Raw genomic sequence first — 26,083 nt, forward strand, 5'->3', positions numbered from 1 at the left:
TGACTGGTTTATTGTGATCCCTAGGTATTTGAACGATGTAACATTTTCTATTTCTGAATTGTCGATCGTAAAGATATATTGGTTTGTTCTTTTTTTTGATGGTTTGGTGAGGGTCATTGTCTTTATTTTTTCCGTGTTGATCGTTAGTTCGTTTTTTTTCATGTAATGGCTTAGATCTGCTAGTGTCGTTTGTAGCCCAGTCGGTGTTTTGTCTAGTAGCACAATGTCATCAGCGTATGCCATGATTGGGACTGGGATCGAGTTGATTTTGGGGGGATTGGTTTTATGTGATTTTAGATGTTCTTCGATATCGGCAGTGAACAAGTTGTAGAGTGTCGCTGCGAGAGGACAGCCTTGTTTAAGTCCATTTTCTGTTGGTATGGCAGATGTTGTAGCTCCTTGTCTCGACAATCTGACTTTTATCGTGGTTTTTGAATACAGCAGGATAATCGGTTCTAGGATATCAGATGGACAGTTTCATGTTCTAAGTTTCGACCATAGTTTTTTGCGTGAGATTGCGTCAAAAGCCATTTTTAGGTCAATAAATGCTGCGTAGATTGTCGAGTTGGAGTTGATGGCTTCATGTTTGATTGCTTGTAGTAATATCAGGTTGAGGTTTGTTCCAACATTGGCCGTGAATCCTGTTTGTCTGGTCGAGAATTTATTGTTTTTTATGGCCCACGCGGTGAGTTGGTTTAGAAGTACTGCTGCAAATAATTTTCCTAGCGGATCGAGCAAAGCGATCGGTCGGAAGTTTTGGGGGTCTTCTCTAGGGCCTTGTTTGTGGATTGGTACGATTACTGCTGTTCTCCAGGAGTTTGGTATTCTGTGCAGTTTATTGATCAGTTTTGTGATGTGGCACAGGAGGGTTGCCCAAGCGTTAGGATCTTCTTTGATTATGGCATTGGATAGTCCATCAGGGCCTGGTGCTCTGGAAGTGTTGAGTTTGTTAATCAGGAGGATGTAATCTTCAAATTCTGCGTGTACTTTCCATGTTGGGTCTGTTGTGGGTTGTGTGTTCTGTTGATCTGTTTCTCGTGATGCATAGATGGTAGTAAAGTGCGTTATCCATTTTTCTTGGGTTACATTAGCTGTAAGCTTCTGCTGTTTTTGTTGATTGTCATTGAGTAAGTTCCAGAGTTCTTTTGTATTGTGGGATTTGTGGATTTTCAATATGTTCTCTGCATCTGCTTGCTGAATGAAGCTTTTTTGTGATTTAGTCCAGTTTCGATGGTTGTTTTTCAGAGTTTTGATCTGGTTTGGGATATCGAGAGCTGGGGTTTTCTTTATCTGTCTTATTGTTCGGTTTAAGGCTTTTTTCCTTTCGGCAATTTCTTGGTTGTAGAAATGTCGATGGTCTTTCTGCGGGCGATTTTTACTGGTTTGTCGGAACGGAATTAGGATCCATTCGTAGTCAATTTTTAGAGCATTTGTCAGACTTGCGTGTAGGAATTTTTCCGGTAATGAGGCTAAGGATGCTTGTGGGATTCTCAGTCTTGTTGTTGTTCCGTTTAGTTCTAATAGAGGAGATGGTAGCCCCGGCTCTATTTTTTCCAGTGCCGCTTCAGAGTGGGCGGTAAGTTGATTATGGTCGCTCCTATCTGTTAATATCGTCTGCACGTTTGTGACTGATCGGTGAAGTTTTTCAGATAGGAATATATAATCGATGATAGCATGGGATGAACCTCTGCTCCATGTTGGTGTATAGGGTTTCGAAGTGTTCCCTTGACTTAGAAGGAGTAGGTTGCGTATCGTGGTTTCTTTCATCCATCTCTTTGCGTTTGCCGATAGGTCTGAGTGCTTTAAGAGGCCACCGTGATCGTATAGTTTGATGTTCAGATCGCCACATATTATTACTTCCGATGACGGATGTTTAGTTGTGGCCTCATCGATTGAGATGAAAACTCCATTTAGGAACGTATCTGTTGATATTGCTAATGGGTTCCAATAGAGATTTAGGATTAGGATTGTTGAGTTATCTTTCTCTTCTCGCTTTTGCTGGTTTTTTGTATATATTATTGTGGTCAGTTGAGTCCAAGGGTTTATGTTTTCGGAAAGTATTACTGTGCTGTGAGGGTTTATCTTGATTAGGGTGAGTAAGCCTGAAGCGGGTCTGCCTTGTTTTTGTACGATAGCTGGGTTTAGAAGTGTGATAAAACCATCACATGCTGGTGGGTCGCTGAGCCAGGTTTCTTGGAGGCATATGAATTGGTATTGCTCTAGCTCAGCGGTTGAGTCCGTAAATAGATGGAGATTTCCTCTGGTGTTCCATGAGCACAGTGACCACGTAAATCCATTGTTCGTTAATTGTTATGAGTTAGAGTTCATTGAGTATTCTGTAGATTCTGTTTCTGAGAAGGTGGTTTCGAAGTCATAGATTCTTCTAATTGCATGGGCATCTTTGTCTGGTTGTTGGCTTCTTATTGAGTCTTCTATAGATTCAATGTCTGATGAAGGAGTTTCAAAACTTGTTCTGTTAGGTTTGTTATTTCTGTTTAGGTATGCTTCTTCTGAGGCACGATTTGAGTTTCTGTCGTCAGTTGCCTGTTTTTGTTTCCTTTGGTCGTTGTTTTTTCTTTCGTATCTTGCTGTTGTTTTATATTTTGGTTTGCTTGGTATTCTTGTGGATGTTGAGGCCCAGCATGAGAAGCCCAAATTGTGCAATTGTCTTCGTGTTGATATGATGAGTTCTTGGTTATTGGGGTCCGAAAGCTCTATGACGATTTTATCCAAGTTTCGATCGTCTTTAAAGGTTATCAGATCAAGGTCTTTTGTTGTGAGTTTATTCAAGCAAGGTATTACGCCAAGGAGGCGTAGTAGATTTGTTCTATTTAGGATTACCGGTTCCAGGTTTTTATTTGCATTTTCAATGTGGATTTCATATATTTCATTTTGTCGTAGTGGATTAACAAATGTTGGTCGCATCTGGGTTTGTTGACTGGAGTCTTGTGGTGTTGTTGTTATCGAGATCGACGAGATGGGGTCGTAAGCTTCGTCTCTGGTTGTGGATGTTGAGATGTTTTCCATTGATAGCATCGAAATTTCTTCTAGGGAGAGTTCAGTAGAATTGTCTTGATTTTGTTTCGCATGTTGATCAAGGATTGTGGTATATTCATCGATTATTATGTAACTCGTCTGGATTATTGATTGCGAAGCCTGTTGATTGTTTTCTGATGGTTGTTCTTCGTGGGTGGTCATGTTGAGCAGTTCCTCATCGATCGGCGATTGTGGCAGGATAGGTCCCGCTAATTTGGGTTTGGTCTGGGCTAGATGAACTTGAATGCTTTGTGTATTGGCAGCTGATAGTTTCTTCTTTGATTGTTGAACAGTTTGGGCGTTCTGGTTTATATTTCGTAGAAACGCTCGAGAGCCCGTTTGTCGTTTTTTGTTATTTTTCTGTTGGGTGGGTTTTATTTCATTTGTTGTTTTTTCTTTTTCGAAAATCTGAAAGTTTTCATTTGGGTTCTTTGTTATGTTGCTTGGGGTGATGGTTTTTGTTTTTTTGTTAATAATATTTTGACTCGGTTCTTTTGGTACTTGTTGGGCGAGGTCCGAGGTGGTTTCAGATAGTTGTGTCTGGATTGGACATTGTGACGATTTTAGAAACGGCGGGGTTTGTAGTCGTTGATCGTTTGGTCTGGTTGCTTGCTGGTGATGGTGTTCTTTGAGCATCTGTACTAGTTCTCCTGTAAGTTTTGTTTTCTCTTGTCGGTCTCCTCTCGCAATCTCGGCTAGTCTTTGTTGCCACCGGTGTGTCTCGTCTGCTTCTATTGTGAGTCTTGATTCCACTGTCGAGACAAAGTGTTCGATGTGTATCTGTTTTGAATGAATTAGCGCTAGAAGGGTCGCCTGATCTTTTATTGCATCTTTCATATCTTCATGTAATTTCAAGAAGGGGATCATCGACTGGGAAAGTGTTGCGATGAGCATGTTTTGCAAATCTAGCATTGTTGTTGGGATTCTTGGGTGTGTGTCTTCTTCAGCTTGTTTGTGGTTGTCGTTTTTCTGTTGGGGGTCTTTTGATTTTTGATTCTTGATTACTGGATCTGGGGTATAGTAAGATTCATCCGAGTCATAGTTGAATCGGGATGGGGCAGTTTTACGTTCATCCAATTCTGGTTGTCGTTCTTTTTTCATCAGCTTGTTTTGGTTGCCCTGGGGGATACATGGTGTTGATGTTAGTTGCATTGGGTTTGCTTCCGTTAAGTCTCCAAATACTTCTTTTCTTTTTTCTGCAGTAGTCATGATTGACTCAATTTCAGTGATGTCCAGTGATAATTTTGCCGGTCTGTTTCTTGTTTTTGATGTTGTTGGTTCCACTGGGCTAGTGGATTTGACGGAGTTGTGGGTTTTAAGCCACGCAAGTCGTGCTAATCTTGCTTTTTCTTTTTGCTTCTGTTGTTCTGGTGTTGGGACTGCTGGTTTTGTAATTTGGTCTTGTGTTCGTTCAATTTGTTGGCAGTTTGAGGTAGGCTTGGCGCCGATATGTTGAGCTGTGCGTTTTGGTTCTTGGTTGTTAGCAATTTCCTGAGGATTGCTGACTATTTCGTGTGGTTTCTTCGATTCCATGGATTGTTGATTTCGGATTTGTTTGTCCGGTGTTAGATCCTGTTTTGTCGGTGTCTGCAACTGCTTGTTTGTAAGTTCCATGGGTTCTTTATTGCTGGTTATAAGATTTGTCAGGGTGTCTTGTGTCCTGTTTGGAGGATCTTGTTTTGTGGACTGGTGGTTTGTGTTCAGAGCAATTGGAGGATTGATCAGTTGCTGTTCAGGTTCGAGTTGAAGAGCCGGTAATGATGATACGGACATGGTGGTTTGTCCAGTTGTTGTGGTTGGATTCTGAGCTTGAGTTTTAATGTCCGGTCTCTTCATCTCGGTTGAGGTAAGTTGCTGATTTTCAACTGTACTGTGTGATTCCACTAATAGTCGAGGGGATATCACAATGAGATTAGCAGATTCGAGGTTTCCTTCTCTGAAGTCTTCTGAGTTCTGTTTAGAGTGTGAATTCTGTGTCAGGGACTTTGGAATTTCTTTATACAATGTCACTTTCTTGAAGGATTGCTCCAGTGTTAGCTGCAGTAAATTTTCGTCCGTTGTGTTAGCGCTCGCGGTCTTGGCTGTTTGTCTTGTTTTTGGACGTTGAGTTGGGTGTTGTTTGTTGGTGCGAATTATTGTCATTGTTTCCAGATTGTAGATTGCAAAGTTTAGGTTTTGGGGGGTTCCTATTTGGTTTCTTAGAATACTGGCCCCCTGGTTACGGCTTGCTACTGTTGTCTATTTGGTGCGGTCAGGATCCAAGGGTCGAACCCTTTCAGTCTCCTGATCAGCGGGGCTGCGCAGGTTTATCTTCGTTCCGCTTTTCTGTAGAGGATCAAGTTGCGCTTTCAGGATCCAAGGGCCGAACCCTTTTGGTCTCCTGATCAGTGAGGCTGCGCAGGTTTATCTTCGTTCCGCTTTTCTGTAGAGGATCAAGTTGCGCTTTCAGGATCCAAGGGCGGGACCCTTTCGGTTTCCTGATCGGTCAGTGGTACGGGGTTGTGCGATCGTTTTGTTCCTGTGGGGCGGTTAGAGCTAAGTTTTCGGGATCCAAGGGACGAACCCTTTCGGTCTCCTGATCAGCGTAGGTAGGCAGATGTTGGAGTCGGAGTCCTGACGGGTCTGGTATAGGGCGTTGAGGGGGCTGCTGTACAGCCGCGGGTGTCGGGAGTCAGCACGTTGAGTGGCAGGGGCGGGGCTGCGAAGGCACACGCAGCAGAGGACCCTGTTCGGTGTTAGGTGGGTGGAGCACGAGCACGCCAGGCACAGGCAGGCTCCGGTGTCAGAGGAGAGTCAGAGGGGAGTCGTTCAGAGGAGTCGTTCAGCTCCAGGCCAGCCGATACGGACACACGAGGGGACAGCGCAGCTGTCAGCGGCGAGAGGCAGGTCACCTGCAAGGTTTTAAATGTCTTCGAATGACTCGGTGGGCGGATTTTTCTGGGGGGGCGCCGCGGAGCCTGCAGAGCCGCTCCGCGGTCTTCTGGGTATTTTAAAGGCACCAGGTGAAAGCAGGTGAAACAAAAAAAGGACAAGAAGCAGGTCCTCACAGGGTTCAGGAGCAAAAGCTGTAGAGTCCTCTCGCAACCGCAACCAAAAGACTCTGCAGCAGACTCCGCTATAGTGCCTTCAGGTTCCACTAGTACACCTCCCCCACCTCTCCCAGAAAAGGTTTTTAAACCTCTTCCAAGGAAAGAATTTTTCAAATCCTTAACTTCAATTTTTAAAGAACAGGAGAGGTCTGATGAGGCGAATGTTCCGTTTGGACTGGAATATGGCACCCCAAATGTCCCAGAATGCCTGATTTCTGAAGAAAGCAGTATGAGGGACCTGGTGGAAACCTTGCATAATGCAAGTGGTATTGATACTTCGCCTGAAACCGATTTTGGCAGGCCAGAACCAGGAGAACACGCCAGTCCCTCATACCGTCAACTAATGACAAAGGTGGTAGAATATTTAGGATGGGCTAGACCACCAACTCAGTTCATCCAGGATAATCTGACCGATATATTGGATTATGGTCCCACCAAAGATCCGATTTTACCCTTCCATGTAGCCTTGCAAAATAGGGTGGTCAAAAATTGGGAGACTCCGGATTCTATTCCTCCGGTGAATAAATCCCTGACTTCAAAATACCGCCCTTGCAGTAGCAACCCCGGCTATCTGTCTAAACGCCCTACTCCCAAGAGTCTGGTGGTCCAGGCAGCCACAGCTTCAAATAAGGTGGCATACCCTTCTATCCCGCCGGATAGGGATGACAAGCATGTGGATGGTTGGGCACGCAAGGTATTTTCATTTGGGAGTATGGCTTTAAAATCGGGCAACTCCACATGTGCCTTGGCAACATTTTCGTACACTCTGTGGGAGTGCATTGCAATGGCGGCGGAGCACATACCAGAAGGGGATGAAAGGGAAGGATTCCTAGTCATTGTTAAAGATGGAAAGGAGGCCATGCAGGAATCCCTTCAATCTGGATTGGTTACTGCAGATAGTGTGAGCAGGTCCATGGGCACTAGCACAGTAATGCGCAGATTTGCATGGTTACGGAAGTCGGGTTCCGCACCAGACATGCAAAACAGTCTTCTGAACATGCCCTTTGACGGGTCTCACCTTTTTGGCAATAAGGCTGACGAGATACTTGAGAGGTTGCAGACCTCAAAAGCAGCTGCCAAGTCTTTAGGAGCTGCTATTAGACAAGCTCAGCCTTTTCGTGTGTCAGGATGATCCTATCGTTACTACTACTCATATGGAAAGGCGAGAGGAGCGGCGAGTCAAAGGGGCCAGAGAAAGGCCACTCGTGGTGGACGAAGAAAACGTGCAAAGCCTGCTCCAGCCTCTTTGCCATCAGCGGCCGCAGCAACCGCCACAAAACCACTTTGAGGACTTGCATCACAAGACACCTGTGGGAGGCAGTCTGTCACAGCATCTGCAAGAATGGCGAGCCATTACTTCAGATGTTTCGGCTCTAGAAATAGCCCAAGGTTACTGCCTTCCTTTTCTAACGCAACCTCAAAGCAATCCACCATGGAGACACCCTTTGAAGTTTTCAGACCCGCTCCTACAGCAGGAAGTTCTGGCCCTGCTGGAGAAAGGTGCTATACAGCCAGTACCTGTAGCGGAGAGGAACAAGGGATGGTACTCTCCTTACTTTTTGATCCCAAAAAAGGACGGAGGACTGAGACCCATCTTGGACTTGAGAGGCTTGAACAAGCTCCTCAGGAAGGACAAATTCAAGGTAGTTACTCCTTTCTCAGATCCTTCAGGCCCTTCAACTTCAGGATTGGTTGGTGTCATTGGACCTCCAAGATGCTTATTTTCATGTGCCAATTCATCTCAAGCACAGAAAATACCTGAGGTTCGTAGTTGGCGACTCACACTCCGTTTCGAGTCCTGCCATTCGGGTTGACCTCCGCCCCGAGGGTCTTCACCAAGTTAATGGTAGTAGTGACAGCGCACCTCATGAGGGGGGATTCACGTCTACCCCTACCTGGACGATTGGTTGATCAGGGCATGTTCTACCGAACAAGCACTGGATCATCTAAAGATCACCTGCCATTTCCTCCACAGAAAGAGCTTGCCTCTAAAGTCGAGGGCTCAAGACATTCTTCAGATGGTTTCCAAATTCCAAAATGCCCAAAATCTCCAGGCCTACGACTTCAAGGTTGCTCGGCCTCATGGTATCCTGCATCTTCCTAGTGCCAGAGGCACGCCTGAGGATGAGGTCCCTTCAGTGGGCTCTAAAGACTCTCAATGGTCCCAGTTCTCGGGTCAAATTATGGATTTTCTTCAGATTCCGAACAAGGTTCGGTAGGATCTTCTGTGGTGGACTTGCACAGAGAATATCCTAAAAGGAGAACAGTTTTGGCAACCATGGCTGGAGATTACAGTAGTGACGAACGCCTCACTCATGGGGTGGGGAGCACATGCCAACAAGCTGACAATGAGCGGTTGTTGTTCTCCATCGGAGTCAAAACTAGACATCCGCCTTTTAGAGCTGAGAGCAATCAGACTAGCGCTGAAGGCTTTTCTGCCATCTGTCAGACGAAAAAAGGTCCTGATAATGACGGACAACACAGTGGCCATGCATTATCTAAACAAAAGAGGTGGTGTAGGGTCACTACCTCTGTGCAGAGGCAATGCGGCTCTGGTATTGGGCAATTCAAGAAGGAATCTCCTTAACGGCAGTTCATCTAGCCAGGGAGGAGAATGACAGCGGACGCTCTGAGCAGGCACAGCACTGTGTCCCACGAGTGGGAACTGGCTCAGGAAGTCATTCAAGAGATCTTCGCCCTTTGGGGAACCCCTCAAGTAGACTTGTTTTTGACCGGAATCAACCGGAAGTGGGAAAAGTATTGCTCAAGGGAATTTCCCCCAAAAGGAGCCCTAGAGGACTCGTTCGTGGTGGAGTGGAACTTCCCACTATTATACGCGTTCCCTCAGATTCCTGTCATTACTCAGGTCATCAGCGATTGAGACGGTTCGGAAACCGCATGATCCTAATTGCCCCAGATTGGGCCAGGAGAACGTGGTACCCGGACCTTCCAGACATGTCCATCTGTCCTCTGTTACGTCTTCCTCAGACAGAGGACCTTCTCTCACAAATGGAGGGCCAGGTTCTCCATCCAGAGGTCAAGACTCTCAACCTTCATGCTTGGTATCTGAAAGGCTGAGATAAAAGGATTGGGACCTTCCAGATGACATCATGGAGGTGTTGCTTTCAGCAAGAAGGTCATCAACAAGATCTCTATACCGTTGCCGTTGGAAAAAGTTTTGCAACTGGTGCAGAGAAAAGAATTTTGATCTTTTTCTGTGTTCCATTCCGGAAGTGTTGTCCTTCCTCTTGTCCCTAGCACATAGAGGTCTAAATGTTGGGACCATTAAAGGCTATCTTGCAGCGCTTTCCATTTTCAAGCGCTCTTCAGAAGAATGCTCCCATTTCAAAATTCCTTTAGTAGTACAATTCTTAAAGGGACTCACCAATGTGTTTACTCCTTATCCCTTCCAAATACCAATTTGGGATCTTAATCTGGTTTTAAAATTATTAATGTGTGCCCCCTTTGAACCTCTGCACACTTGCACCTTAAGATTACTAACATTGAAAACCGCTTTCCTAGGTTGCTGTAACATTTGCAAGAAGATTGAGCAAATTGCAGGCACTCTCTTCTGGGCCACCCTATACTGTGTTCCATAGGGACAGAGTGATATTAAGGGTTAAACCCTCATTTTTACCTAAAGTTGTGTCCGATTTTCATTTAAATCAGAAAATTGTTCTACCCGCATTTTACCCTCCACCTCATCCTAGTAAGGAGGAAAGATTTCACCGGTTGGACCCGAGAAGAGCTTTAAGCTTTTACATTTCTAGGCTTTCCAAGCTTAGAGTGGATAATCAACTTTTCATTGGCTACACCGGAAGGAAATTGGGTCAGTCGGTGTCAAAACAAACCATATCACGTTGGATTGTACTTTGCATTTCAGAATGCTACAGATTGGCGGGAAAAGACCCACCAGAAGGCTTAAGGGCCCATTCCACCAGAGGCATTGCCTCTTCGACAGCCCTTCAAAGAGGTGCTCCCATAAAATCCATTTGTGAAGCAGAAACTTGGTCATTGCTGCACACTCAAAATTATGTAGTCTGGATGCTTCCCAGTCTAAGGAGCTTGCTTTTGGTAAAGCAGTGCTATATTCTACCTTATAATGGTATTAAAAATCTACTCTCCTCCAGAGATTTTCTATCTAAGTCTATCTAAGATGAGGAATACGCTGGAGGACACAATCCATTTGAAGAACGAGTTACTTACCAACTGGTAACGTTCTTTCGATTGGATGTTCCTCCAATGTATTCCTCATCGCCCTCCCATCCTAGCCCTATGTAGATTTTCTGGGTTATTTCCACTTCAACTCTCGCAAGGCTGATACAGAACTACCGGCACAATCTACACCGTAGAGCAAGAGAGTGGAAAAACAGAACTGAGGCCAACGGGCGCCACGCGTGCTACTTGTATACCTGATGATGTAACCCTCGACGGAGGCCTTCGAGGGACCATCGACAACATCGACACATGGCGCCCTTTGCCGAGAAAAACTTTCCGAAGCAGCTAAAGCTGGATGGAATACATCTAAGATGAGGAATACATTGAAGGAACAGCCAATCGAAAGAAAGTTGCCAGGTGGTTAGTAACTTTTTCTTCTCAAGTTCTCTATGGCACTGAGATATGGAGTATCGAGTAGGATACATTTTGTGAACTTCAATAGGGCGCAGGTCGAAAGCAGTCGCTTTCTGTGAGGAAATCTTAGGCTGGCACAGAGATGGCATCAATTTGTTCTCACATAACGGCAGCTATGTAACTCCAACTTAGTAAAATGTTGCGGTTTATGGTCTGTGTAGTGAATTGCCACACTCTTCCATTACAATGCATTGTGCTAAGGATGCAGAAAAATATGGGATTGTTTCCATAGTGGTTGGTCGTATTGACTCCATTGCCACCGTTGGTTTTAAGGAGGACCAAAAAGCTGTCCTGGAACAATTGCCATTCGTGGAAGGCCACCGTGGGCAGGGATTGTCTGTGTGACAATACTAATTGGGGTAATGGCACTCAACGTTGGCTATTAGAACATCTGACTGCATGGAATAGGGCAGCTGTCTCCAAGCTTTGGGTCAATGCCCCATCAAATGAAGCCAGCATTATAAATCGTAAGAGACCACCGTAGTTGCAGTCCAAAACCATTATTGGCGACTTATTCCGTTAATGCCAGCCTCCTCCAGCTTCTAAGCACCAGACCATCGTCTTGGTTCACTTTTCCCCCCGAGTTATGTGGAGAGCCCCCAAATTATGCAGATTATAGAGCTGACACTGAGTTCACCTAGACATTAGTTATTTGCTTGTTGCGTACTTGAGAGGAGATTCACCAAACCGTTTTCTTTACTGTTAAAACATTCACGTTTATTTTTAAGCATGTGTATTGCAGTTTGTCGTGCTGCTATTCTTTTCTAAATTTTGTTTTTCTCATTTAACATGCTGTTCCTTCACCTGATCACATTTGACAATTATAGAAGTATTTTCTGCAGTTCCCTAAATAGTTAATTATTGGTTGTGGTATGTCTGTATGGTTATCAACAAATGAGCCAATCTACTGTGGTTGAGTCTAATTGGTAGATTTATTTTCGGTAAATGTTAATATTCCCCTCCATCTCTGAGTGTGTTGGTCGGGGCTCTGTCGGGCCCGGACTGGCCTATAGGGCAATAGGGATATGGCCGAAACAAAAATGCAAAATGCTGCTGGTGGTGGGAGGGGGGGGTGATAGAGGGGTTGCAGTTTTTGGGTCAAAGTGGGTCAGATTGACAAGTTACTTCACTGTGCGACTAGTAGTTTTGACCACACTGTGCGGCTAGTAGTTTTGACCACACTGTGCGGCTAGTAGTTTTGACCACACTGTGCGGCTAGTAGTTTTGACCACACTGTGCGGCTAGTAGTTTTGACCACACTGTGCGGCTAGTAGTTTTGACCACACTGTGCGGCTAGTAGTTTTGACCACACTGTGCGGCTAGTAGTTTTGACCAGTGCTGCTAAATAAATATTCTTTGAAATGCACAATTTTCATCAAATTTTTATTAAAAACCTCCCCCTTCCCTGGGTACTATTCAAACAGTGTCACCAAAGGAATGAATTGCCATTTTCAGGTGTGGGCCACTTTTCCATTGGTGCCCGAGACTGGGCCCAGTCCGAGCCGCCTACCTTGGGAAGCTCAGATATTCATCAGCCGACAGCAAGTGAGGGTTCACTCACTGTAGGGCAGGATCTCGGCACCTGACTGAGTCTCTGTGTATGCGTGTTCCTCTTTTGACGTAGGATAGACATCGGCGCTAGTGACAAGCCACAACATTGGCTCAAAGCGTCATTCTGGGCGATTCTACCTTCTCCCAGTGCATTAAGCCCAGTCTTGCCAGAGGACTTGCTTTAATGTATGCACGGGCCTCCCTCCTACGCGTTATGCCCCGGTGTTCTCTTTTCAGTTACTCTGAGACTGGTTGTTCAATTTAGAATCTTATGTCCAGGCATGATTTAAAAACAAAAAGAAAGAAAAAATGGGATCGCTCTGCTAGATTTAAGCTGTTCTTAGAACAAACTTTTCCAGCACACGGATTGGCATCAGAAACGGTTAATGCCGGAGCAAAAACAAACTTGTGGTCCTGCGTCATGACTATTTTGGAGATGTGCCTATTTTATTTGTTGAATTGCCCCAATTGAAGATTTGTATGAAGGAATTTGGGCACCGAATGTCTGCCTGTGCCCTAGTACATACCACATGATCTGCTAAGGCAATGGCTTGTGGCCGCAAAAGTAATAGCCAAGACTGAATTGCTGAGAGAACTATATAGAACAGCTGGCTTGTTCAGATTAAATACATTGCTGACTTTGTTCCTGAAAGTACAAATGAGAGACACGTAGGAGTATGGCTTGCTCGGGTTCGGATTGTGTAATCGGGTAGGGCTTGCTACAGCATTGGAGACGTGTGTCTAAATAATAGGATTATAGTCTAAAGCAGTCATTAAAAGATTGGCTGATTAACAGCCTATTAGCAAGATTGGCATATCCTATTTGCATGTTGCGAGCTTCTCTGCAATTTTACTGCATTTTGATAATTTTGTTGGCCTCTGATACAGTTGTTTAGTTTGTGACTGTAAAAAACCTCCAAATACGAACACACCGGTATTCGTGTTGATCACGTCACCTGCTAAAGTATTTCTATGCTATTTTTGCACCCTTCCCGGTGCAGCACATAGTAGTCCCCCTTTAAGCTGCCCTGATTGCTTTTCTTCTGAATACATTATCTGGAATAAATAGAAAATGATATGATCTGGAATTTTGGATGTGTGACACTTTACCTGTAATCGCAATGTTGCAGGTAACAACCGCCCAAGGCTTACTCGCTTGTGCGCGGCTAGTACATATGGAATTAGAGTGACACTCTTATACAATGGGAGAGTGGCTTGGGAGCTGTGGTGCAGAGCGGGCAAGGTGTGATCATTTTCATGTTTCAGGTGACTTTGATTGGCTAACAGTCTTGTCCCGGTAAGTGAGACCACCAGAAAACTAATATGGGACAGAGATGAGAGGCAGGGAACAAGAGGAGAACAAGCTACATCCTGAGTTTAAAAATGGCTAGCAAAGTTTTAGTGGCCTCGGTTTAGCTATGACATCTGACAGGGGGAGAACTGCTGAAATCCCTGGGAAGCGAATGGGGTGCAAAGCCCTGAAACCAGCTTGAATCCTAGGAAAATGGAGGCGGTGAAGCCCCTCGCATTCTGGCGGCGGAAGGGGTGGAAGGCTATAAAAACCGACTAGCACTTAATTCATGAACAAGTACTCTAGAACTGTATTGGTGTACATGGAACAGTCGAAGCTTAAGTAGATCAGCCTAAACCAACTTATGGTGCACGGTGTCAGCCTGCAGCCTACTAAGATGCAGCACTTGCGCTTGTGAATTCTGTGTGCCAAAGACGAGCAGCAGTAGAAGCCTCTGCAAAGCGCCTGTTTTATTTATATTGCGCCGTAGCCCGCAGGCATCGGAGCGCACACGTTTATACCAGGACAGGCATATTGTGAACGAGACAATTGGGTGCCAATTCTTAGTCCTAAGTATCGCTTTCATTATTGAAAGATGACCGTCTTCAGTGCTTTCCTGAAAGCTAAGTAGTTGCTCTCTCGCCTCACTAATTTAGGTAGACTTCCATATTTGAGCAGCTTTTACTGGAAAAGATCGGCCTAATCCATTTGATTGCTTGAAGGGTGGACAGCCAATCTGCCCCGGCGCTTCGGATCTCAATGAGCGGCCCGGGGTGTATTTGAATGTCTGATCCCTTACATAGCCCGGAGATTGTCCAAAAAGACATCGATGTACTGTGGTCATGGCTTTGAAATGAATCCCGTCCCCGAGTGTAAGCCAGTGCAGGGCTTTCCTGTCTGCTGTAATGTGTTCCATTCTGGTTTTCTTCTTTACTATTCTTACAGCACTGTTCTGTATGGTTTGGCATCGAGCAATGCACCCATTATTTGCTCCAATCATCAAAGCGTTTCCATAGTCCAGCCTAGATAATATTGTGGCCCCTGCTATAGTGGCACTGTTCATTTCATTCCGATAAGGTCTGATCTGCTTTAATAGTCGCAAGTGGTATCGGCAGCTTCTGTTCGTTATTAACGTGAGATTCTGTGCTTAATGACGCTTCAAGGTAGATCCCAAGGGTTTTTGCTTTTCCAAGAACTCTTACTGGGAAGCTCTTAATCTGGAAGATCTCGTATTCCTTACTACGTTTAGCCCCTGCTTGATGTGATCCAAAGATCATCAACTCAGCCTTCCTTCCGTTTAAACGCATCCAATTGCTTTCATCCAGGCCTCAATGGTGTTAGAGATAGTTGCAACCTTATGAGCGTCTGTGTCATAGTAGCCACTCGGCTCCATCGCCAGCTATGTGTCATCTGCATAGTTCATAAAAAGGCTCTGATGTTATCGAGCACTGTGCATAGACCTCTAAGGTACAGGTTAAACAACAGGGGTGATAAACTAGCGCCCTGCGGGACTCCACAATTGATGGATGTTAGATGTGAAAAGTTATCCCGCCTATGTATTATTGATCTGTGTTCAGGAAAAAATGAGACTTCCCACCTGATGGCCTTTGTCGAACAGCCTCCCATATGTTCTAGTGACCATTTGAAACTGTTCTTGGTCTAGCAAATCGAAAGCCGCTGACGGGTCAAGCAATACTGACGTGCCCGCTCTGCAATTGTCCATGATGCCAAACACGTGAGTCTGGAGGTCAAGCATAGCTGTTTCTGTGCTGTGAACCATTCTAAAGCCGGACTGTTGTTTATGCAGGATAGCATTTGATTCCACAAATGCTTGCAGCTGAGATGCGGCCGTTTTGTCCAAGACTTTCAGTAGGATATTATAATTCGTAATTGGACGTAGGTTGTTCCAGTCCTTCTGGTCAAAACCTGGTTGTTTCTTGGGCTCCAGGCCCACCACGTCCTCGGCGTGGACACTCCTTCTCTTGGGGCTGGCTCTGCTCGGACTCGCCAACTCCGCACAGCCCTGTGCCTTGTCAGGCACGCTTCTCTTTCTATCTGGTTTCTCTCCCAGTTTTTCTAAGGTTCTTCCTCCAGACCACCTTCCGGGTATTAATTCCCACCACAGCTGGTTCTGCCTCCCAATGATGCTAGTACATCGGAGGCTCACCTTGGTGTATCGTTTCTCCTCCTCCATTCAAGGGTGGGGGGTGAGGGAGTCCTTTCTATTCTTGCTACCAGATACCGAAGGGGTGTATTTAACTCTCAAACCCATTGAGAGGCCAGCATTGCCCTGAGCCAACTGTTCCGTTGCAATTTGTACATTATGTGGAGTTCCACAGCTGAGAGTCGGATTCACTTCTGGTTTTCCCAATAGATGCAGACAATGTGTCAGTTGTAGGGAGTTCCTTGCTGGAATGGGAGTCGCAGTACCCTGATGGGGAGTCGCTCCCATTGAGGTCCCGCTTTCCCAAAGTCCTAGGCAAGGTTTTTCTTAGCAGTCTCACCTCCCTAGCCTCAAAGGGGTGGCTCCACCCAAGGAAGAAGTGACGAATACCCTGGTTTTTCACACAGCCCAGTGATCTTTAAATGCGTGTAGGGAAGTGTCACCCCACCTATACTCTACAAAACATACTCTGCTTGGGTCATGTCTGGTCCGATGCGTCACTAGGAAAATAGGGTGGGCAGTCATAATTTCGAAAAAAAAATGTCGACAGACAAAAATGTCGACAAAAAAATGTCGGAAAAAAAAATGTCGACTTTCGTTTTTTTTAATTATATATTTATTTTAGGGGTTCGGGAGTTAAAAAAAAGGGAAACATTTTTAAAAAAATTAAAGGGAGGTTGGGGGGGAACCCCCCCATTTAAAAAAAAAATGCATTGAAAAAAAAAGTCGACTTTTTTTTTCGACATTTTCTTTTCGAAATTTTGACTTTCGACATTTTTGTTGTCGAAATTATCACTATAAACCGGAAAATAGATTGAAAGCTCAGAATCTTGTGTGATGAAGCAAATGGGATAAGATTGACAATTCCAGCTGAACAATGGTGTTCGCTGTAACATTGCCAAGACTTGAATTTGTTTAATGCAGTCGTTTTTTGTTTTTGTGTTTTTTAAATGTGCATGAATAACCATTCTTCCATTTCTTGCTATGGAAGTTTTTCTCATGGTTAGTAAATGTTGAAAGAGTGGTTTTATTATCACCTTCAGTAATCTTCATAGGATGTAAGAGGCAATGTGTTTATTTTTTACTGTGGAGGAAACTTAAAATACTTTGGAGGTAAAACAAAAAGGATATAATTGGGTCTTTCCTTAAAAGAGCAGACAGTGTGCCCCGCAAAAAAGGATCTCTGAGTGGATCACACGCATGGCTATGGTCCGCATACCCAGTCGGAGGCCACTTTTTGTTCATTTCATCTCCTTGTGATGGAGCGAAAAGCACTCTGTATACAACATCAACCACCCCTCCCTCTTCAATCGCCATTCAGTGCACGATTTTGTGGCGTGATTTGGCAATATTACCTACCCAAGTGTCTAGGGGATGGAGCCAGGGCCATGAACGCACCTGAGAAACATTCCAGTGGCCAGTTACCTAGATGCTGGTCAAGGAACTAGTGATAAATGGACGTCCTTGTTAGGCAACGTTTTTTCAAGATGTCTGTTCCCCAGTGTGTAATCTTGCCTATCCAACAATAAACAAGAAGCCGGATTGCCAGGACACTAGTGCACAGTATGGACATGTGCTTTGCTTGCAGGTCCTCATCACCCCGGATCTGCCAGTCGACTGCCCAGAAACTGCAGCCCCACCATTAACCAAATACAAGACATTTTAGTATTTCGTACATCCAGGGTCACGCTGATCCTGTTAAAAAAAGTGGCCTCCTTTCCGGGAATGTGACATTTCTCTGAAGAGAAGAAACAGAACACACTGCAATGCTGGCCAGTGAGACAGTCCTAGAGTGAAGAACGGGAACACGCTGCAATGCTGGCCAGTGAGACAGTCCTAGAGTGAAGAACGGGAACACGCTGCAATGCTGGCCAGTGAGACAGTCCTAGAGCGAAGAACGGGAACACGCTGCAATGCTGGCGACAGTCCTAGAGTGAAGAACGGGAACACGCTGCAATGCTGGCCAGTGAGACAGTCCTAGAGTGAAGAACGGGAACACGCTGCAATGCTGGCCAGTGAGACAGCACTGCAATGCTGGCCAGTGAGACAGTCCTAGAGTGAAGAACGGGAACACGCTGCAATGCTGGCCAGTGAGACAGCACTGCAATGCTGGCCAATGAGAGAATCCTAGAGTGAAGAACGGGAACACGCTGCAATGCTGGCCAGTGAGACAGTCGTAGAGTGAAGAACTGGAACACGCTGCAATGCTGGCCAGTGAGACAGTCCTAGAGTGAAGAACAGGAACACGCTGCAATGCTGGCCAGTGAGACAGTCCTAGAGTGAATAACGGGAACACGCAGCAAAAATGCTGGCCAGTGAGACCGCACTGCAATGCTGGCCAGTGAGACAGTCCTAGAGTGTAGAACTGGAACACGCTGCAATGCTGGCCAGTGAGACCGCACTGCAATGCTGGCCAGTGAGACAGTCCTAGAGTGTAGAACTGGAACACGCTGCAATGCTGGCCAGTGAGACCGCACTGCAATGCTGGCCAGTGAGACAGTCCTAGAGTGTAGAACTGGAACACGCTGCAATGCTGGCCAGTGAGTCAGTCCTAGGCACTTCTTTTGTGCCTTATCTGGATGCAGAATATGAGATGGGGAAGCAGACTATTTTTAATTCTCAATTGGTTCGTTTGAACGTCTTGTGACCTTAACGAGACTGTCCTTCTCAAAGCCCCCCCCCCTCAGCCCTATGAATGGATAAGCCGCCCTTCTTCCCATCTTGCTGATCATCCGAGAGGATGGGAAGTGGTGTCCATGTTTACTCGTTGTCCTCTCATGGGCATTATTTTGTAGCATTCATTTTATTACATTGTAACTTTTCAGAGTTTTCATCTGCTCTTCTATTCCATTGGTTGCTTTTAATACGATCGACATTTTGAAAAGTGAATCCTTATTTTCTTTAGCGCCAGCATCGGGCATCCACTGGTGTTTTCATAGCTTGGGTTTTACTTTGACCTGTATTTTTGCCATTCTTTTAAATGAACACGTTGCATTGCACTTTATCTTTGGCACTAGAGTTCCCATAAGACTTGTAGTTCTCACGCCTGAGCGCCGGCGTGAGAACACCAAGCCAGCCTGTGTCGGTCCGTGAAAGCAGGGCGCCTTCTCCTTGCTTTCTTGCACTCTCGTCTTTCCACCATGGGCATCTCCAAGGTCTTGGTAGCAATTACAGCAGGCAGAGGCCTCTTTAACAATAGTAAGCCCAAGCAGAGCTTCCTTAGCAAGGCAAGCCTTCACACTTCCATTGCCCGGAACATGCTGGTGGAAGCAACCTCATATAGAACTCCTCACAATCCTAATCAGGAGTCACCTCTGTGCTGCCCAGATGTGACTGATCTTTAGGCCACTCTAGCTACTCCAGGTATCATGGACGCATCAGTCGGGCTACTCGGGGAGGCTACCCTGGAAAGCAGAATGAGTAATGGGATGCATGTTCCGCTCAAAGGTTCGTCAGAGGCCACTTAATATCTGTTTGGTGGAGCATTCAGACTCTGGGTTGGGGCAAGGGAATAAGGGGTCCTGTAGGTGTATCTCAGGTGGCCGAGCCGAATCCGGCCACCCCTTTGAGCCACACCACCGGTACTGCAAAATTCGCCGTTTCAGCTCTAAGGCTACTGCTCTTGGATACGAGGTCATTAATTAAGCATGCCCTTGAAATGGCTACATATATCACAGAGTTGAATGTGGACATCTGTGTGATTACCGAAACCCGGGTTTACGATGCAGCAGGTCCCTCTCTGGGCCTTGCTATACCAGAAGGCTACAGCATGTTTCTTCAAGACAGGATAGAGGGTAGAGGTGGGGGAGGTCGCTCTCATTTTCAAATCTAACCTAGATACGTTGGAACTTAATTGTCGAGTTGTGGCCGGTACTGAGTTGAAACGTGTCAAAATTGGTATTAATGCGGAAACTACCATCAACTTACTACTGTTATATAGATCCTCTACTGCAGGGTCTGACTTTCCAACACTTCTAACTATCCTCTTCCTCTTCTCAAACCCAATACCACATTTTTGGTTTTGTATGATTTCAATTTTTGGCTGGGGCATGAGATGCATGCAATAGCCAATGGTTTGGAAGATTCATTGATTAACATGGGCTTCGAGCAGAAGGTCAGAGAACCTACTCACTGCAAGGGGCATGCTCTTGATTGGGTTGCCACTTCTAACATTTCTAAGGATCATCAAGTCTTGGCTTGTCCATGGTCCAACCACTTTTTTGTACACCTTACGATCACTTTTGAACTTCCCAATCAAGCAGTTCTAGTGAGCAGTCTTAGGAAATTTACTCCGGAGCTGATTAGACCTTTGCTCCCTTCAGCAATCCCAGATATTATGAATTCTGATGCTGCTGAGGATATGTCTAACCTCCTTTTACAATCTTAAACCCTAGCACCCTTAAAAATGAGACATCTGAAAGATACACAAAATAATAACTTGTGGTTTACTCTTGATTTAAAAAAAAAAACTCAAGGCTTCTAAACTCAAACACTTCTATGTTTGGAAGTCTGGTCAGGATTCAGACTTTGGAAGCATATAAAGTGGTGGCAAAAGAAAATAAATTAGCAGTTATTGAGCATAAGAAAGATATGCTTAATAGTAGGATTCTGAACCCCAAGTCTGAAGTTAAGGATCGTTTTAAGATTCTCAGAGAATGGGAAACCCCTCATGTTCAGGATATGGGCATCATGCAGAAGGATGATAGGCAAACTAGAAAAAATTAAGGATGACATTGCACTAAAATCACAAAATGAATAATCAACAGTGTAGAGTGTATTGTGGAGAGGCGGAAGCACTGCCCGTAATTCTTGTATACAGTGTCCCTCAGGGTGTGTGTGTGTTTTCCCCCTCCTGTTAAATTTTCACGGTCCCCATTTTTGCTCTTTTGGAACAGAATGGTGTGGCCTTTAAAAACTATGCAGATAACGCACGTCTCATCCCTCTAACTGGATCACATGAAGATGATGAAATTCTTATCAATACAGTGTATAATCTTATTCAAAATTGGATGTTGCAGAATGGCCTGGCCTCGAATAAAGATAAGGGTGAGCTCATGGTGGTTGACACTCAAAACATGATAAAGAAACTAGGATCTACTTATGATTGTTCCTCTATTGCTGAAGGTAAAATTGCCACAAAAAGAAGTCAAGACTCTAGGCACTTTACTTGATCAGCATTTAAATATGAAGGCACTTGTTAGTAGCCTGGTTTCATCCTCTGCTTATTACATAAAACTGCTAGTCCATCTTCGTCCATTTATTTCTCAGACTAATGTGGAAACTATCGCCAGGGCCATAGGGGGATCAAAAATTGATTACTGCTGTACTCTATTGATTGGCATTGCAAAGTTGGAGTGCAATCGCCTACAGGTGATCCAAAATAGAGCAGTAGAGTAGTCTCAGGCCTTGGCTGGAGAGATCATGTCTCTAAGGCCGGACGGCGCTTGCATTGGCTCCCAGTGGAATCCAGATTATTGTATTGCTTATTGCTGATCACACATAAATGGCGTATGGGAGCGATGCCTTCTTACCTGCAGGAACCACTTATTGAAATATCTAGTACAAGACTCCTCAGATCGAATAACTCTAATCTACTGAAGCCCCCCCAGATGTAACAGTAATAAAGCCATGAAAGGGGCTTTTGAGAATGAGGTACCAAGGGCTTGGAAACATTGATACTCTCCTAAAACATTCTCACTAATCTGATTTGCTCACTGCAGGCTTCTGTTTTTCAGTTTATTTATTATGTTTGTTTGTGCTTGTCTTTGTTCATCTGTGTGCCCTTAAGCCTACGGGTCACTGGTTGCACGTTATAAATTAAGTAAAGTAAAGGCATAGCCCTCCGTTTACTCCCTGTTTGTTGTTGGAGTAGTGTTGCCGGGCACCCGTAAAGGGGCAACCCTGTCCAGCGTGTGTGGAGTCTCTCGGCACACTGCACCACCGCTCTGAATGTGACAACAATCTAATGATCTGTCTAGGCTTTAAAATACGTTGCCTTACTTTCTACTGTCTATTTCAACAAGCATACTGTCATCTACATTCAAGAGGCTTGCATGCTCGCCAAACAGGACACCTGACTGCATTTCGTCTTTGTGAAATCCAGCCACCCACCCTCGTCTTCTTTTTCCACAGTGGTCCCATATCTTACATGGCTGTCGCCTTCCCTTCTTGACTTTAAATGCACCAATTTTGGGACATTTACCCCGCACCCCTCCCCCCCCCCCGGCCCCACCTCTCCTTATTTCCAAACCTGAGCCCAGGGGTTCTGCAGTATCCACTTTGACTGCTCTACTAGAAAAGTGTGTCTATTGACTTGCATAGGAAATGTCCCTTTCTTCAGTCTTTTTTTTTTGTTTTTTTTTGTTCAACCAAATCTTTATTAGCACAAAAACAGCATTTCCAGAAAGGCTTCATTCACATAGCTTTTGTGTTATGAACTTTCAAGTAACCAATGCATTCAACAATAATATCAACTCGTGCCACGAGTTGCACTACCGCTTTGGTCTGGTCTAAGTGTTCCAGTGTTTCTATACCACCCCTTCATAGCTTAGTTCTCTTCCTCCGGTAATATATCAAGTGTCTTTCGTCTCTATGGGATATATAGGCAAGAATAATCTTTCACAGCGTGGGTAAGAAAAGGTGACCAAACATGTAAACCTTCATCATTGTCCCCCGTATTATTGCCGTCATTATTTCCACACTGTGTCCCAAATTACACTGTACCATTGTACAGTGGACGGTGCTTCCTTTTGCTTCCATTGTTTCACTATGCAGCGTCTAACACTTCAGATTCTTTGCCCACAATATACCAGCACTGCCCCTCCCCCACCCCCAATCAGCAGTCCCCATCCGTTATGTTCAGGAGCGCCAATGCCCCATCCATTTCTAAATCCAAACCCAACATGTCGCCCATCGACTTTACCTCCATCCAGAAATGCTGTACCACCCTGCTATTTTGCAGCCAGCTTATTGGAGAGCGAGTGGTGTACATTTTGTGGTGCTTTTTCTACTGCAGCTGTTGTGCCGAGGTACATGGGCTGTGCCACCTTTTTAATGGCCTGTCCCCATTCCCTATCTCTGAACTCGCCCCCCAGACCAGCCTCCCACATAGTCCTCACTCTTAGTTGCTCCTGCCCCCCTTGATCTGATGGGATCCTATAAATGTCTAGAATGAGTCTCCTGTTAACCTCACTGAATGAAGGTAGCCTTTCCCATTCTTTCGAGCCCCTCGTAGTTCCTTCCACTATTGATGAGGTTCCCACCCAGTGTTTTACCTGCTGGTAGGCGTAAGAATCCTCCTTCCCTAGATCGTATTCCCTGCAGCATTCCGCAAAGGATTCAAGATGAGCAGCTTCATACAGATCCCTGATTTCCCTTACCCCACCCTAAAGCCACCTTTTTAAATATAGTGTGTTTCATGCCTGGTGGAAAGGCGGGATTTCTAAAGATGGGGGTCCGTGGCGATGGCCATAACGCCAACCAGAGCCTCTGTTCAGCCGAGCCCATATCTCTAGTGTCTTTTTTTTTTTTTCGTGATCAGATTCTCTAGTAGTCCTCCCGGTCTATGCTCCTTTCTCATCCAGGGCTTTTTCAAGAGATTTTCTCCAACCAGTGCTTGCACCATACCCACGCAATGATTCTTGTTTAACTCCCTTACCCACTCTGCCAGTGCTCTCAGCTGTGCCGCCTGGTAGCATTTTAACACCTCTGGGCAGCCTCCTTCTCCCCGTTCGCACATTACTTCTATATAGGGTTTTCTGCCCTATCTAGGGTTTCTACCCGTTCCAAATGAAGCGATTTTATCCTCCTGTATCCCTCTCGTCATCTTCCCCGGCACTGGTAAGGGAGTCTCCTGAAACAGATACAATTAGCGTGGGAAGATATTCATCTTTACAATAGCTATCCTACCCAGCCACGAGACATATAGCCCCTTCCATCTCGCTAGATACGTTTTGATTTGCTGCACCCAGAGTGGATAATTTGCCCCAACTATTCCACTCAGGGTTAATGTCAAATTAATTCCCAGGTACCTTACTGGGCCGCCTGCCCATCTAAATGGGACGTTGGCTGAAATCTCTCCTGCTCTTCCTAAGCCAATTTTGTTATTTGAATTTGCCCGCTTGACCCCTTGCACCACCCATGTCTCCTTTAGTCGATGTGCAAATGGCTGCATCACTGAAGCAAACAATAGGGTGGAGAGCGGACAATCCTGTTTAGTTCCCCGTCTGATGGGAAACCTGTTTGTGAAACCCCCCCCCCCATTCACTTTGATTATTACCATGGGAGCCTGGTAATTTTCCTGGACCATCCTCAGAATATTCGCCCCCCCACCTGGTTCAATTTTTGATTCATAAACCCCCAGTTGATGCGATCAAATGCCTTTTCGGCATCAAACGTTAATAAACAAGTGGGTGTAGGCCTTCCTCCCCTTGTGGCTTTGTTAGTTATATGCAGGACCCGTCTTATGTTATCAAATGTGTTCTTGCCCTTGATAAATCCAGTGATCATGTGCAATTAAGGACAGCAGCACTCCGTCCAGCCTTGCTGCTAGTACCCTTGTGTATATTTTGGCGTCACCTGTACGAGGAACTCTGCTGCAGGGTTTTCCCCGGTCTCTGGATGAGGGTGATAAGCACCATTTCCATAGAGGACGAGATGTTACGCTTCTCGCGAAACTTGCTGAATAACTCTGCTAGCCTCTTGGACAATTTCTGGCTAAATATAGTGTTGAACACCGCTGTCAGCCCGTCTGCTCCTGGGTGGTTGTGGTTTCAATCTTGCTATCGCACACTGCACCTCCTCCTACGTATCTGGCTCTTCCAAATGCTCTTTTTGAGCCCTGGTCAGCTGCGGTCCTGCCCACTCTGCTAGTTATGCCTGCTGCCCCTCTCTGTCACATGGTTCTTACCTATAGAAATTGGCAAAAACTCTTGCATGACTCCTTTCGTACCCACTTTCGTCCCTACCATTCTCCCTCCATTATCCTCCAGATACGCTATGAAGGCCCTCTGTTCTTTGGCTCTTAGCTGCCTTGCTAGCACCATCCCAACCTTATTCCAATGCTCATTCATAGGTGTCTTCTCTTCAGTAGGGTACTCTCTACTGTTGGGTGTCCTGACCCACGTTAGGACTATTATGCTGCAACATTTGGTGCTGTGGGCTTAGGAAATCCAAGAGGGCGGAAAAGCCCACATTTGCGCCAGAATCCTAGAGAGCCGTGCAGTTTTGCGCACAGCAAAGTGGTCCCCTGACCTGCCACCCACCAGTGCGAGCGTGAGGGGCCAGGAGTGCCATGAGTGAAATGTGTGCCAAAGGAAAAACAGCAGTGCCGGTGGCTAAAAAAAAAGCGCTTTGAAATCACCTTTGTTTCTCTGAAATGCAAGCTAAAAATGCCTATTTTAAACATCACAAGATATTCAAAAATCTCAATGAACACCAGCAGGCATTTGGCAGAATGTATTCTTGTGTGCATACTAAATCTGGAAAGAGAAAGAGCTCAAAACAATGTTCATAACAAAACTGGCTGAGCTGTGGGTGTCAGCAGCTGAAGTGAAATTGGACTGAAAGACACTAAAATCTAAATGTTTAAAATAAATGAGTGACCTACTGTTGAGTGTCACATAGTTTGCAACTGTTGAAATGTCATAGTTTTGAACTTAGAATCAGCGTTCTAGCTGCATGTGTAAAAATTGTCAGTTTGATTTGAATGTAGAAAACTGGGAACTAAAGTGACATTTAGCTGAAGCCTGGCTTGAAGAGAGTGAATCCTGCACGGCAACTACCCCTGACCGGAGTGAAACTTGCTCAGCCACTCTTCCCAGGCCTGGCTGCATTCTGCTGCCCCTGCCAAAAGGAGAGGACATCTCTCTGATTGAATTAGGGGAGGAGCACCTGGGGACTACAGGAAACTAAACAAAGCACTGTCCCTGGCTCAGGCAAATGTTATATTAGGGGGGTTGTAAATGGCTTCCTCTTGGAAGGAGAAGTGGGAGGGGCACTGCATCTGTGAGCAAGCTGAGCTTGGGGGAAGTGGATAAACCAGCAATTCCACCATGTGCTTTGGAAAACCACACCCCTTTGGGGCCAGAGCATGATTTTAAAAAGATGGATAATTCATAGTGCGGACTTGTAAACATTATATAAATAACATCATCATTCTTGTGATTTTTCTGTGCACATTTTAAGAGGTGTTAGGACCCTGTGGTATGGTCTTGGAGATAGTAGCGGAAAAAAGGTTGTTACTCCAAATGTACGCATGTTAAAAATCTGACACTTTATCATCTGAAACCCATATCCCTGGTGCACATTTGTGTAAAATCT

General features: G+C 45.3%; 1 protein-coding gene across 4 annotated transcripts in view; it reads left to right on the forward strand.

The window, feature by feature from the left end:
- Positions 1-26,083, forward strand: part of ST7 (suppression of tumorigenicity 7) — a 596,792-nt gene that overhangs the window by 17,160 nt on the left and 553,549 nt on the right. The window lies entirely within an intron of this gene.

This window comes from Ambystoma mexicanum, chromosome 12, assembly GCF_040938575.1.
Source record: "Ambystoma mexicanum isolate Mex_15411 chromosome 12, UKY_AmexF1_1, whole genome shotgun sequence".
Taxonomy (NCBI): domain Eukaryota; kingdom Metazoa; phylum Chordata; class Amphibia; order Caudata; family Ambystomatidae; genus Ambystoma; species Ambystoma mexicanum.